The following is a 13,284-nucleotide window of genomic DNA, read 5'->3' as shown; positions in this document are numbered from 1 at the left end:
TTACAGATTCTGAAGAGTACATGTATTTCACCCTGGTAGTAACAGAAGAAATCTCTATGCTCTGGCCTAGTAGAGCACACAACTGCCATTTAATAATGTAGGGTTAGACAAAATGGTGTACACAAGGCATTAGATATACTATTTCTGGGGATAATCTGAACTTATAAGAATTTCCATCCCTTGTTTTAATAAGATCATATCATCCTACATGAAAGGCTGACGGGGTTCATGATGGTCAGTGCTGAGGAGGAGCATCTGCCATACTTCACACTATGGCAAGCTTCATGACGGTCAGTGCCGAGGAGGAGCATCTGCCATACTTCACACTATGGCAAGGTTCATGACGGTCAGTGCCGAGGAGGAGCATCTGCCATACTTCACACTATGGCAAGGTTCATGACGGTCAGTGCCGAGGAGGAGCATCTGCCATACTTCACACTATGGCAAGGTTCATGACGGTCAGTGCCGAGGAGGAGCATCTGCCATACTTCACACTATGGCAAGCTTCATGACGGTCAGTGCTGAGGAGGAGCATCTGCCATACTTCACACTATGGCAAGCTTCATGACGGTCAGTGCTGAGGAGGAGCATCTGCCATACTTCACACTATGGCAAGGTTCATGACGGTCAGTGCCGAGGAGGAGCATCTGCCATACTTCACACTATGGCAAGGTTCATGACGGTCAGTGCCGAGGAGGAGCATGTGCCATACTTCACACTATGGCAAGGTGTCTGATCCATTTTCAGCTGCAATTATTGCAGTGTAGATCCACTATCTGCATTTGCACACATCTTGTCACTGTCGTTACAGCACCCTTCCCTTCACGAACCAGTAAAAGGGTTTTATACATTTTATCCAGCACTTGGGATTTATCTTGTTTACTCCGTGCTCAGCTTACAATAAAACAGAAAAGAGTCAGGTACTTTCTTAGGTATCTCATCTCATCACCGACAACCAATATGTTAGTAAGCTAAAGCTGATGGTTCCCAGTGTTTTGGAAAAATGTAAGCTGCAAAAATCAGTCCCTAACAATTGGTAATCTCACAATCTATGTAAAAGGCGATGATGCAGTCCTCTTGGCCGCATTTCACCTTCCTCTGGAACACACATCGTTACAGACCGTAGTGTGGTAACGCAGAAGCCACATTCACACTGCAGGTAGTTTGGGCTCCATGAATCAACTTACGGGTTCCCTTTAAATCTTTTCAAACTCCCACAGATAGTAGATCTTGGGATATTTGCCAGTGTTGTCCTTCCTATAACCTAGTGCGATATCTAATACATAAAGCTGAATGTGTGTATGTGTGTGTGTGTATGTCCGGGATTGGCATCTGCACCGTCGCAGCTACAGCCACAAAATTTTGCACAGTCACACGTCTGGACCCCGAGAGCGTCATATGCTATGTTGTGAGGTGAAATTTTAACCCCGCGCTTTCCAATTCACCAAACAATTTTGCCCCTATCTACATAATGGGGAAAAGTGAAAGGAAATGTGTTGGAGGCAAATTAACAGCTGCCAGATGTGAACAAGGGGGAATTAAAGAATGAGAGCGATGGCGCCAAAGAGTATATACCGTACAGTTGCTAAGGTGGGGCCCCGACATGGGATACTCACCACACACGGGGATATGAACACACACACAAAATGCGCCACACACTACCACATGCTTGAACACATATTACCCTCAGCACACATTTCACCACACATACACCAACCTCGCCACATAAAAGTCGAAACACAAAAGTCGCCGCTCAAAACTCGCCACGCGCAAAACTCGCCACAAGTGCAAAACTCACCTCATGCTTGAACACCTATTACCCTCAGCACACATTTCACCACACATGCGCCAACCTCGCCACATAAAAGTCGAAACACAAAAGTCGCCGCCCAAAACTTGCACACGCGCAAAAATTGCCACATGCACAAAAGTTGCAACACATGCAAAAGTTGCCTCACACAAAACTTGCACATACTCAAAAGGCACCACACATAAAACTTGCCACGCGCAAAACTCGCCATGCGCAAAACTCGCCATGCGCAAAACTTGCTACACTAACCTGTCACATGCAACTCGACACACAAAATGTTGCTACACGCATGTTGCCACACGCATGTCGCCACACGCAACTCAACACACACAACTTGACAAACGAAACTCGCCCTAAAACACACACAAGTCTGGTATTATCCTTCAAAAATAAAAATCTGATTAATAAGCAGACAAACTACAAGAGCAACAAATGTACCATATAGGAAATACAGCAGCTGTCAGTCACATGACCTGTCTATTATGTGTATGTGTGAGCTAATATATACTGCCAGGGGGGAGGGCTTCCTGTTGGCTGGGGATTTATCAGGCTGCCAATTTAGCTTACAAATACTGAGGTAAAAATACTGAGCAAATAACGTGTGAATGAGGTCTAATACAGGAGGAGATGACACACAGGTATATACTATATACAGGGGAGATGACACACAGGTATATACTATATAGAGGAGGAGATGACATACAGGTACTTACTATATACAGGAGATGACATACAGGTATATACTATATACAGGAGGAGATGACACACAGGTATATACTATATACAGGAGCAGATGTGATATGATATGATGAGTATCGCTATACACTTATGCCTGTATCTGACAATAGATTTTGGGGTATGAGGCATAATATATCCATCTGTATTTGTTATAGTGGGGTGGAGTTTTGCAGTTGCATATCCCCCACAGCATTGATTGAAACATAGGCAGTATCATCTGCGAAAGTGTTTTATTTTTTGCCCCATAGGTCACGCATCATACGTGAGGGTGGCAAAATGCGACTGTCAATAGCCCTCTGCATGTTCTCTTATTGTTTTTAACTCACAGGTGTGGGGTTTGAGGATTCCCTAGACACAGTTGTTATATGTCTAGCTTCGAGGGGTACCTTTAGTACACCACTGTGTGGGTAGAGGGACCCTTTGGGGATCATTAGGGTTTATCAGGGACCCTAGGGTTCAGCCGACGCGGAGCGGGGGCGCCATATAATATATAATAATAATCTTTATTTTTATATAGCGCTAACATATTCCGCAGCGCTTTACAGTTTTGCACACATTATCATCGTTCCCCATAGGGTGCCAACCCCCGCTGGTAGGTAGGCGTGACCTAGGTATTTTCTAGGGATTTGTCCTTCCCCCACCCTAGTTTGTTCACGGTGTTTTTTGTGACTTTTTTCTGGTGCAGCCACAGGTTGGTGGCATTTTTAATCAAGTTTAATAAAGATTTTTTTCTGGGTCTATATGATTCCTAAATTAATTGAAGCCCATTTACCTATACTTTTTTGAGAATATTTCTATATACAGGAGCAGATGACCTACAGGTATATACTATATACAGGAGGAGATGACATACAGGTATATGCTATATATAGAAGATGACATACAGGTATATACTATATACAGGAGGATTACACACAGATATATACTATATACTATATACAGGAGGAGATGACATACAGGTATATACTATATATTGAAGGAGATGACATACAGGTATATACTATATATAGGAGGAGATGACATACAGGTATATACTATATACAGGGGAGATGACACACAGCAGGTATACACTATATACAGGGGAGATGACATACAGGTATATACTATAATACAGGAGATGACATACAGGTGTATACTATATATAAGGGAGATGAGAAACATGTATATACTGAGGTGAAAATGAGAGGTGTGAGGTGAAAATGAAAAGGTGTGAGTGCAAAATGAGAGGAGTGAGGGAAAATAGTGGAGTGATCGGAAAATGACAGATGTGAGGTCGAAATGACAAGTGTTAGGGGGGAATGAGAGTAGTGAGGGAGAAAATGAGAGATGTGAGGGGGAAAATGAAAGATGTGATTGGGAAAATGAGAGGCGTGATGGGAAAATAAGAGAAGTGAGGTGCTATAACTAACCACAGATATTTACTATGCCCAGGCAATGCCGGGCTCTTCAGCTAGTCTACTATAAAAACTGGTTTCCGTTTTTACATTGTATGCCTGCCGTTGTTTATTAAAGGGCATCTCCATCTTGTACAAGGGTGGTCATAGCAGTGCATTGCTAGGCATCACTGGCCCTATCATCTACTGTTTATACACCACTCTCGTTGTACAAGTATGCTTTCCATGTCATCTAGATGAGAAAGGTGTGGCCAGAGGCCCTGGGAAGCTATTTTATGAATGTAACACTCACGACTTCCTCCTTTCATTCATATTTCAGCCCTTCCCAGCCCAACCTTGTATCTCGTCTTTCTGTTGTCCTACATCTATATGTTGCATATCTGTTGGCACCTCATTCTTTATGTTCATAGAAGGAAACATAATGAAGTGATCTTTCAAGAACAATGACGATCATGTACGTAGACAGTGACATTGATTGGTGTACGTTTTTTTAAAAACATACTTTCACATGACTAGTTGTTGGACTAGAATTATGAACAGAAAGAAGTTACTGCAAATGCCAATCTTTGGGCGGGCTATTTACACACAAGTCATGCATCTGTGCCGATTGTCTCATCCCGCTACCTAATGTCAGCCTCTTAGGGTATGTGTCCACGTTCAGGCTTGCTTCAGGCTTTGGTCAGGATTTTATGCAGGTAAAATCCTGACCAAATCTGCACCTGAGGTCACTGGCAGGTCACCTGCGGTGTTCTTGCGTGTTTTGCTCATTGTAACAACATGCTGCGTTCTGAAAAAACGTGCCGCATGTGCGTTTTCACGGCAAAGACGCATGCGTTTTTTTCTGCATAGTGGAGACGGGATTTCATTAAATCCCCTCCACTATGCTGTAACAAAAACCCAGTGTCAAAAACGCAGCGTTTCCGGAACGTGGAAACATACCCTAAAGCACTGTTCTCATGTCCAAACACAGATGCGCACTTTGATGTCAGTTTCTAGTCCAATTTTATTCTGCAAGTGATCCATTTTACTGGCGGTTTCCCTGACCATACCGAATATTCTGGGAATTAGTTCTTCTGGCATAAAATACTTTAATAAGTTACTGATTTCTCCTTTGATTTGAAGTCACAAAGCACAGAAGCTGCCAGTCAAGCAGGAGGCAGCCACGTTGGGATAGCAATAGAGCTGGAGTGACATAGGCTTCAGATCTCCCATAGCCATTTGCAGATCAGTTCAGACGCTGATTTCTCAGTAACAGAGGAATGGAATGGCCGTGTAAAAGTATTTTGGACTTGTCTTTGAAACATGCTTACAAATGGTTTGTTTTTTTGTTTGTGGGGGGAGCGTAAGTAATCCTACAGATAGATTCCATTTTGTAACAGATCCAGATAATAACTGATACCTGGACATATGAACATGCATAATAACCTCTTCATCCCGAAACCTGTTTTCACCTTCCTGACCAGGCCAATTTTTTCAATTCTGACCACTGTTCTTGTGCCATATTGTACTTCATGATAGTGGTAACATTTGTTCAATATGACTTGCGTTTCTTTGTGAAAATATCTGAAATTTGGTGAAAATTTCAGAAATTTTCAAACTTAATTTTTATGCCCCTAAACCAGAGAGTTATATCACACAAGATAGTTAATAAATTACATTTCCAACATGTCTACTTTACACCAGCACAATTTTTTTATATAATTTTATTTGTTAGGAAGATAGAAGGGTTAAAAGGTGATCAGTAATTTCTCAGTTCTCCAACAAAACGTACAAAATTATTTTTTTAAGGGATCACATCACATTTGAAGTGACATTGAGGGGCCAATATGACAGAAAATACCAAAAAGTGACAACTCGAAGCCCTCAAAACCACATTCCATAAGTTTATTAACCCTTCAGGTGCTTCACAGAAATTATTGCCATGTAAAAGAGAAAAAAAATGAACATTTTACCTCTATTTACAAAAATGTAACTTTAGCCCCAAATTTTTATCTTCACAAGGGTAACAGGTGAAAATGTACCCCAAAATTTGTTGTGCAATTTCTCCTGAGTACACAGACACCCCATATGTAGAGATGGGCAGACCCCTGGATGCTTACGTCCGGCCTCAAACAAAGTTCGGCTACCAGAACAGTACCCGGACCCGAACCCCATTCACTTGGGGGCCCAGAACATCCAGTGTTTGCCACACTGTCATGTGCATGACAGCGTGGCAAACACTGCCCCTGATTGGCTGGAAAATCATAACAGCCGGTCAGACAGTCATGGTCCCCATTGTTTCAAGTGACAGCGTATTCCTGCAGCTGCGATCAAAGTTTACATCCGGTCACTGGTGTTGGCGGATGGGACTACTATTCTCATCAGCCTACGCCTGCTGCCGCTAATACCGAGATGTATTAGATGCGTCAATTCTTCCCTCTTGCCATGTGGTGGTGACAAGTGGAGTTCATATTTGTAGGGTTGATGTCACCTTTGTAGTCTGGTGACATTAAGCCCACGGCCTAGTAATGGAGAGGTGTCTATAAGGATATGCGCACACGATCAGGCACAGTGCATGTCCACTACGTCCAAAGCGCTGCCGGCTATTTAAAGCAGGTGAATCCGCATGTGTTAATAATAGTAATCTTTATTTTTATATAGCGCTAACATATTCCGCAGCGCTTTACAGGTTGCACACATTATCATCGCTGTCCCCGATGGGGCTCACAATCTAAATTCCCTATCAGTATGTCTTTGGAATGTGGGAGGAAACCGGAGTACCCGGAGGAAACCCACGCAAACACAGAGAACATACAAACTCTTTGCAGATGTTATCCAGGGTGGGATTAGAACCCAGGACTCCAGCGCTGCAAGGCTGCAGTGCTAACCACTGCGCCACTGTGCTGCCCCTGATGTGTTCATTGAACCGTGCAGATTCACCGTGTCCAATACATTGTACGGGTGAAATTTATCTTGCAGAGGCTCGCGATTCTGCAAGATAAATAGACATGCTGCGGTCCGGAGAGACATGCTGGATGTCCATCTTCGTGGGTGAAAAGCGGATGTCTCTAGACACAGTGAACATGGGATATCTTGAAATCACATCCACTATGCTGTAACATCTGGACTCTGCCAGTTGGACAAGTACGCATCGTCCAACCTGCAGCATTTACTGATAGTGTGCACATACCTCGAGACACCTATCCATTACTAATCCTAGTTATAGTGTAAAACAGTGTTTCACAAACTCCAGTCCTCACGGACCCCATGGGTCATGTTTTCAGGATTTCCTTAGTATTGTGGAAGTATCATCAAGGCATCAGAAATTGTCTCACCTGTGCAACACTATGGAAATCCTGAAAACATGACCCGTGGGGTCCGTGAGGACTGGAGTTTGGGAAACACTGGTGTAAATAATCAGTCAGAATAAAGTCCTTTATTTGAAATAAAACACACTTACCATAAATACTAGAGTATAAGCCGACCCCCCTAATTTTGCCACAAAAAACTGGGAAAACTTAATGACTCGAGTATAAGCCTAGGGTGGGAAATGCAGCAGCTACTGGTAAATGTCAAAAGTTAAAATAGATACCAATAAAAGTAAAATTAATTGAGACATCAGTAGGTTAAGTGTTTTTGAATATCCATATTGAATCAGGAGCCCCATATAATGCTCCATAAAGTTTATGATGGGCCCCATAAGATGCTCCATATTGAAATATGCCCCATATAATCCTGCATAAAGGTTAATAATGGCCCCATAAGATGCTCCATAGAGATATTTGCCCAATATAATACTGCACAAATGTTGATTATGGCCCCATAAGATGCTCCATAAAGATATTTTCCCCATAGAGTGCTGCACAAACGTTGATCATGGCTCCATGCAGACACTTGCTCCATTAAGTGCTGCACAAACATTATGGCCCCACAGAGACACTTGCCCCATATAGTGCTGCATAAACGTTATGGCCCCATACAGGCACTTGCCCCATATAGTGCTGCACAAACGTTATGGCCCCATATAGTGCTGCACAAACGTTATGGCCCCATAGAGACACTTGCCCCATATAGTGCTGCATAAACGTTATGGCCCCATACAGGCACTTGCCCCATATAGTGCTGCATAAACGTTATGGCCCCATATAGTGCTGCATAAACGTTATGGCCCCATATAGTGCTGCACAAACGTTATGGCCCCATATAGTGCTGCACAAACGTTATGGCCCCATATAGTGCTGCACAAACGTTATGGCCCCATACAGTGCTGCACAAACGTTATGGCCCCATATAATGCTGCACAAACGTTATGGCCCCATAAATGCTCCATACAGACACTTGCCCCATTTGCTGTTGCTGCGATAAAAAAATAAAAAAATCACATACTCACCTCTCTGTCGCTCAGGCCCCCGGCACTTTCAATATTCACCTGCTCCTCGTTCTGGCGTCGCTCCATTTTCATTCTTCAGCGTCTCCTTCACTGCCACTGACGTTCAGGCAGAAGGCGCGCACTAACCATGTCAACGCGCGCACTAACCATGTCAACGCGCCCACTAACCACGTCAACGTGCCCTCTGACCTGAGCGTCACCCGGAACGAGGAGCAGGTGAATATCGCGCAGCGCTCCCCTCCCCGTTATACTCACCTGCTCCTAGTGCGGTCCGTGCACGTCTGTTCCCTGGCGCCGGCAGCTTCTTCCTGTACTGAGCGGTCACATGGTACCGCTCATTACAGTAATGAATATGCGGCTCCACCCCTATGGGAGGTGGAGCCGCATATTCATTACTGTAATGAGCGGTACCATGTGACCGCTCAGTACAGGAAGAAGCTGTCAGCGCCGGGGAAAAGACATGCAGGGACCGCACCAGGAGCAGGTGAGTATAATTAGACAGCCGAGGGGGAGACTTTCAACCCCAAAAATGGGCTGAAAATCTCGGCTTATACTTGAGTATATACGGTATTTAAAAATATACAGTTATACTCACCTAAAGCTCATTCCATTGAAGCCATCATCTCCTGTAAAAAAACAAAAATAAAAAACAACCATATCCCTCATCTGTCTGTCGTTCTGTCCCACGACGAAATTCATGTCAGGTGAAAAACAGTTTTCAACCTGGACGTTTCCAAGATGCGACCGTCCAGGTTGAGAACCACTGAGGAATAAGCTGCAGCTGGCTCAGCCTCAGTGACTAGTAGTCCCATTAGCAGACGCCACTGACAAAGGTAAGCTTTTTACCTCCAATCATAGCTGCGGGCTCACGCTGTCACTTGACAGCATGGAAACGCGGCTGTCTGACCGGCTGTAATGATTTTACTGTCAATCAGAGGCAGCGCTTGCTGTGCTGTCATGCACATGATAGTGCGAGAAACACCCGGGCTGCCGAACCTGAACAGTAACACAAACTTCCTGGTGAAGTCTGTGTTCGGGGTCCGTGCTTGAACAGTAGATGTAGAACTTTACTGTTCGGGTTTGCCTAGCTCTACCTATATGTGGTCGAAATCTACTTTTAAAAGGCACAGTGCAAAGTTCAGAATGGAAGAAGCACCATATTGGAGCTCAGATTTTGCTGGACTGTTTTGAGGGCGCCATGTCACATTGGCAGAGCCCCTGACGTGCCAGAACAGACCCCCCCCCCCCCATAAGTGACCCTGTTTCAGTGAGGCATGTAGCATCAAATTGGATTCCTGCCCATAAAATCCAGAATAACAGTCTGATAATTTTCATACGGGAGCAATAGCTGTAGGCCTTGCCTGTGTCCTAGGGCACCTTGCTGGGGGTCCTTCCTCACTAGATGCGGAGGGAAAGGACTAGCAGGAGGAGGAGGAGGAGAAGCAAGATAAATAGAGGAATGTAGGATTTTCCTCACTGCCTGAATTCGTGTCAGAGACCAGGAAAAGGTATGCCTCCTCTGGTAAATAGCGTCTTCTTGACAAATGGGCCATTTTTATTTTATTCTTCAAAACACTGGGGATGTGTGTAAATGGTGCTTTTACATGTGTATTGTGAGGGGCTTGTGTAAGGGTACTATTTATTATAAAAAGTATAGAGAAAAAAAATAGTGCAGAGCGGTGATTGAGAATTTAGATCAACCCTTTTGATGCGGATTGGTCAGTAACTATTGTTCAGCCAATCAGCGCCAAAAATGTTAGTCACCTGAGGTGACGTCCTGATTAGAGTTGAGCGAATTTTTCAAAATTCGTTTCCGATTACAAATCGGCAGAGAATATTGTTTTTGCAATATTCGCCGAACATCATTGGAGTCAATGGGAGTAGAAATGAACGAATATGTTCAGAACCGATAAACAAATTTGACACGAAATAGGGTAGCAATATGGCACAAATATGGCAAATTCAGATTTGGTGACCGATTTTGAACATATTCGATCAACTCTAGCCTGATCGCCCCATCCATTGGGACTGCTGCGATTGGTGCTGACTGTAACATCACTGTGATTGACCAATTCTGATTAGCCAATCACAAAGATCACTGACACGTGAGGCGGCATAGACCCACCTGAGGCGACGTGCATGTATAGCCTGCTGACAGAGACAGCAGTCATCTTAACTTGGTCACTGCACGATGCACCGGAAATAACGATGCCGTGTTTGCAGAAACACACTTCTCGCAACGCCGAGAATATACGGTGCATGTCGTGAAGGCGTTAAAATTAGGGAGTTTGGAGTAAAAGGCCAAAACAACTTTGTGGCCAGCATCATTCTCACTCCAAGCCCAGAAACTTCCTTTTGGCAGATATGTTATCAGATATGTTATCGTTTGTAGATCACTTGGGTCAGCTGGATTTGGAAGGAGAAAACATTCTTGTATTGGGCCTAGATCATCACAGCTGTGCTATAAAAGATTGAAAAATACGCATATTACAAGAGACTAGCATGGACTCAAATACACAATGCTGCTCTTAATACAATCTGGCCGCAATATAGACCTCACACCCTTTACAGACTTCTACTTGGTATAATGCCAACAGAATCTATTGTGTCCAGTACTCTGCAGACAAAATAGAGAGGCTACTATGAAAAATATCCTGCTAAATGGGTCAAAAGGTAGACTGAGTGTGACAATTACAGCAATATCTAGATTTCACCATCAGTATGCCATAATAATGCCCAGATTTTCTCTGGTTTATTTTGCACTACTGTTTACACCACCTTGGTTGGATCATGCTTTTTACATGACAGTCCCTGGTGGGGGTCTCCTGTGTGTAGGAGAAATAGTTCATGTGTGAAAGACACTGATGTCCCAACAGACAAAGCTATGATTTGACAATATTGACATGTAATGAAAAACAAGAAGTAGTAGACAACAGCAAGGGAAATTTTTAGTTGATAGTGTTTAAAGGGAACCCGTCACCCCCAAAATGGAAGTTGAGCTAAGCCCAGATGTAACCTGAAAGATGAGAAAAAGAGGTTAGATTATACTCACCCAGGGGCGGTCCAGGGCCTCCCATCTTCTTACGATCACGTCCTCTTCTTGTAGTCACGCCGCAGCTCCAGCGCAAGCGTACTTTGTCTGCCCTGTTGAGGGCAGAGCAAAGAACTGCAGTGCGCAGGTGCTGGGCTTCTCTGACCTTTCCCGGCGCATGCGCACTGCAGTACTTTGCTCTGCCCTCAACAGGGCCGACAAAATACGCCTGCGCCGAAGCTGCGGCATGAAGACCAGAAGAGGACGTCATCCTAACAAGATGGGAGGCTCCGGACCAGACCGCGATGCCCATCGGACCAGAACCAGACCGGGACCGCCCCTGGGTGAGTATAATCTAACCTCTGTTTCTCATCTTTCAGGATACTTCGGGGGCTTATCTACAGCATTACAGAATGCTGTAGATAAATAAGCCCCTGATGTCGGTGGCCTTAGCTCACCTTCCTTTTTGGGGGCGACAGGTTCCCTTTAAAGAGTCACTAAACTTTCATGCACATGAACCTCAATATGCAAGCAATTAAAGCACCTGCCAAATATGAAAAAAACAACAACTTCATGACAGTTTAATTACACCTTCATTTACGAGCCTATAGTTTAGACATTGACAAGTCAATTCGATGCTGGATTGTTACATTTGGGTCTATAGTAATTGACCATGTTGAATGCATCTACCTAGTCTCCATATAATAAACAAAGCACAATAGCCTTTCTTTCTTTTGTTACAGGAGATGTACCTTGTAAATGGAAGCTTTCAATGTGGAAAATAATTGTGCACTATAATGCACTATAACCAGTAGAAAGTTAAAGTGGTTGTCTGCTATTAAGGCAACCTCTTCCCAATCATTATATTTCCCCCCATATAAAATAACAGCAGCCTATGCTCAACTCTGGTGCCAGCAATGTCGACGCCTGGTCTTTTGGGGCTCGCGTGACATTAATATGTCACACGAGCCCTGCAGCCAATCAGAGGCTGCTTCGCATCGTGGGAACCGCTGAGGACCCAGGACGGGCAAGTATCACCCTGACACAGTTCTGATTGTCTATATAAGGTGTCTACTTCGTCCCTGTGACACTGCCTTTTTAAGATTGGACTGCATCATGTAGGTTGGGAGTACCAAATTAAATGCCCTGTTGAACAATTACAGAATTAACATAATGCGTGCCAGTAAGGGTACCGTCACACAGTGGCATTTTGATCGCTACGACGGCACGATTCGTGATGTTCCAGCGATATAGTTACGATCTCGCAGTGTCTGACACGCTCCTGCGATCAGGGACCCCGCTGAGAATCGTACGTCGTAGCAGATCGTTTGAAACTTTCTTTCGGCGTCTAGTGTCCCGCTGTGGCGGCATGATCGCATGGTGTAACAAAAGGTGTGCACGATATTGTATACGATGTGCGCATAGTAACCAACGGCTTCTACATCGCACATACGTCATGAAATTATCGTTCCAGCGTCGTACATTGCAAAGTGTGACAGCAGTCTACGACGCTGGAGCGATATTGTTAGGATGCTGGAGCGTCACAGATCGTGCCGTCGTAGCGATCAAAATGCCACTGTGTGACGGTACCCTAATTTTGGTGCCCTTTATCTCTACAATGGAGTGGAGAGAAAAGAAAAGTGAAAAGTGTTCTTTTCTGCAGTAGCTGGAATGTAGACATGTACAGTTTATATAGTCAAAATTCATGAAATATCTTCTTTAACCAACTGCTGCACAGGCATTGTTGAACATTTACTATGACTTTTTGCTTCATTATAGTAAAAAATTCTTCTCACAAAAACTTATTTTTTTACAATGACAGCTGAAATTTCTTTATGAGAGATTACTGCAGTCCTCGTGCCAAATGATGGGTTAATCATTTTTTAAATAGGAGCAGTAAATACAGTATGAGGCTGAAACAGTGCGCACAAAAAAAGCTCGG

At 43.9% G+C, this 13,284-nt stretch overlaps 1 protein-coding gene across 2 annotated transcripts in view; it reads right to left on the bottom strand.

Moving 5' to 3' along the window:
• DCBLD1 (discoidin, CUB and LCCL domain containing 1) overlaps positions 1-13,284 on the bottom strand; it is an 88,427-nt gene that overhangs the window by 39,869 nt on the left and 35,274 nt on the right. The window lies entirely within an intron of this gene.

The sequence above is a fragment of the Ranitomeya imitator genome, chromosome 5, assembly GCF_032444005.1.
Source record: "Ranitomeya imitator isolate aRanImi1 chromosome 5, aRanImi1.pri, whole genome shotgun sequence".
Taxonomy (NCBI): domain Eukaryota; kingdom Metazoa; phylum Chordata; class Amphibia; order Anura; family Dendrobatidae; genus Ranitomeya; species Ranitomeya imitator.
This window is presented reverse-complemented; position numbering and strand designations above follow the sequence as displayed.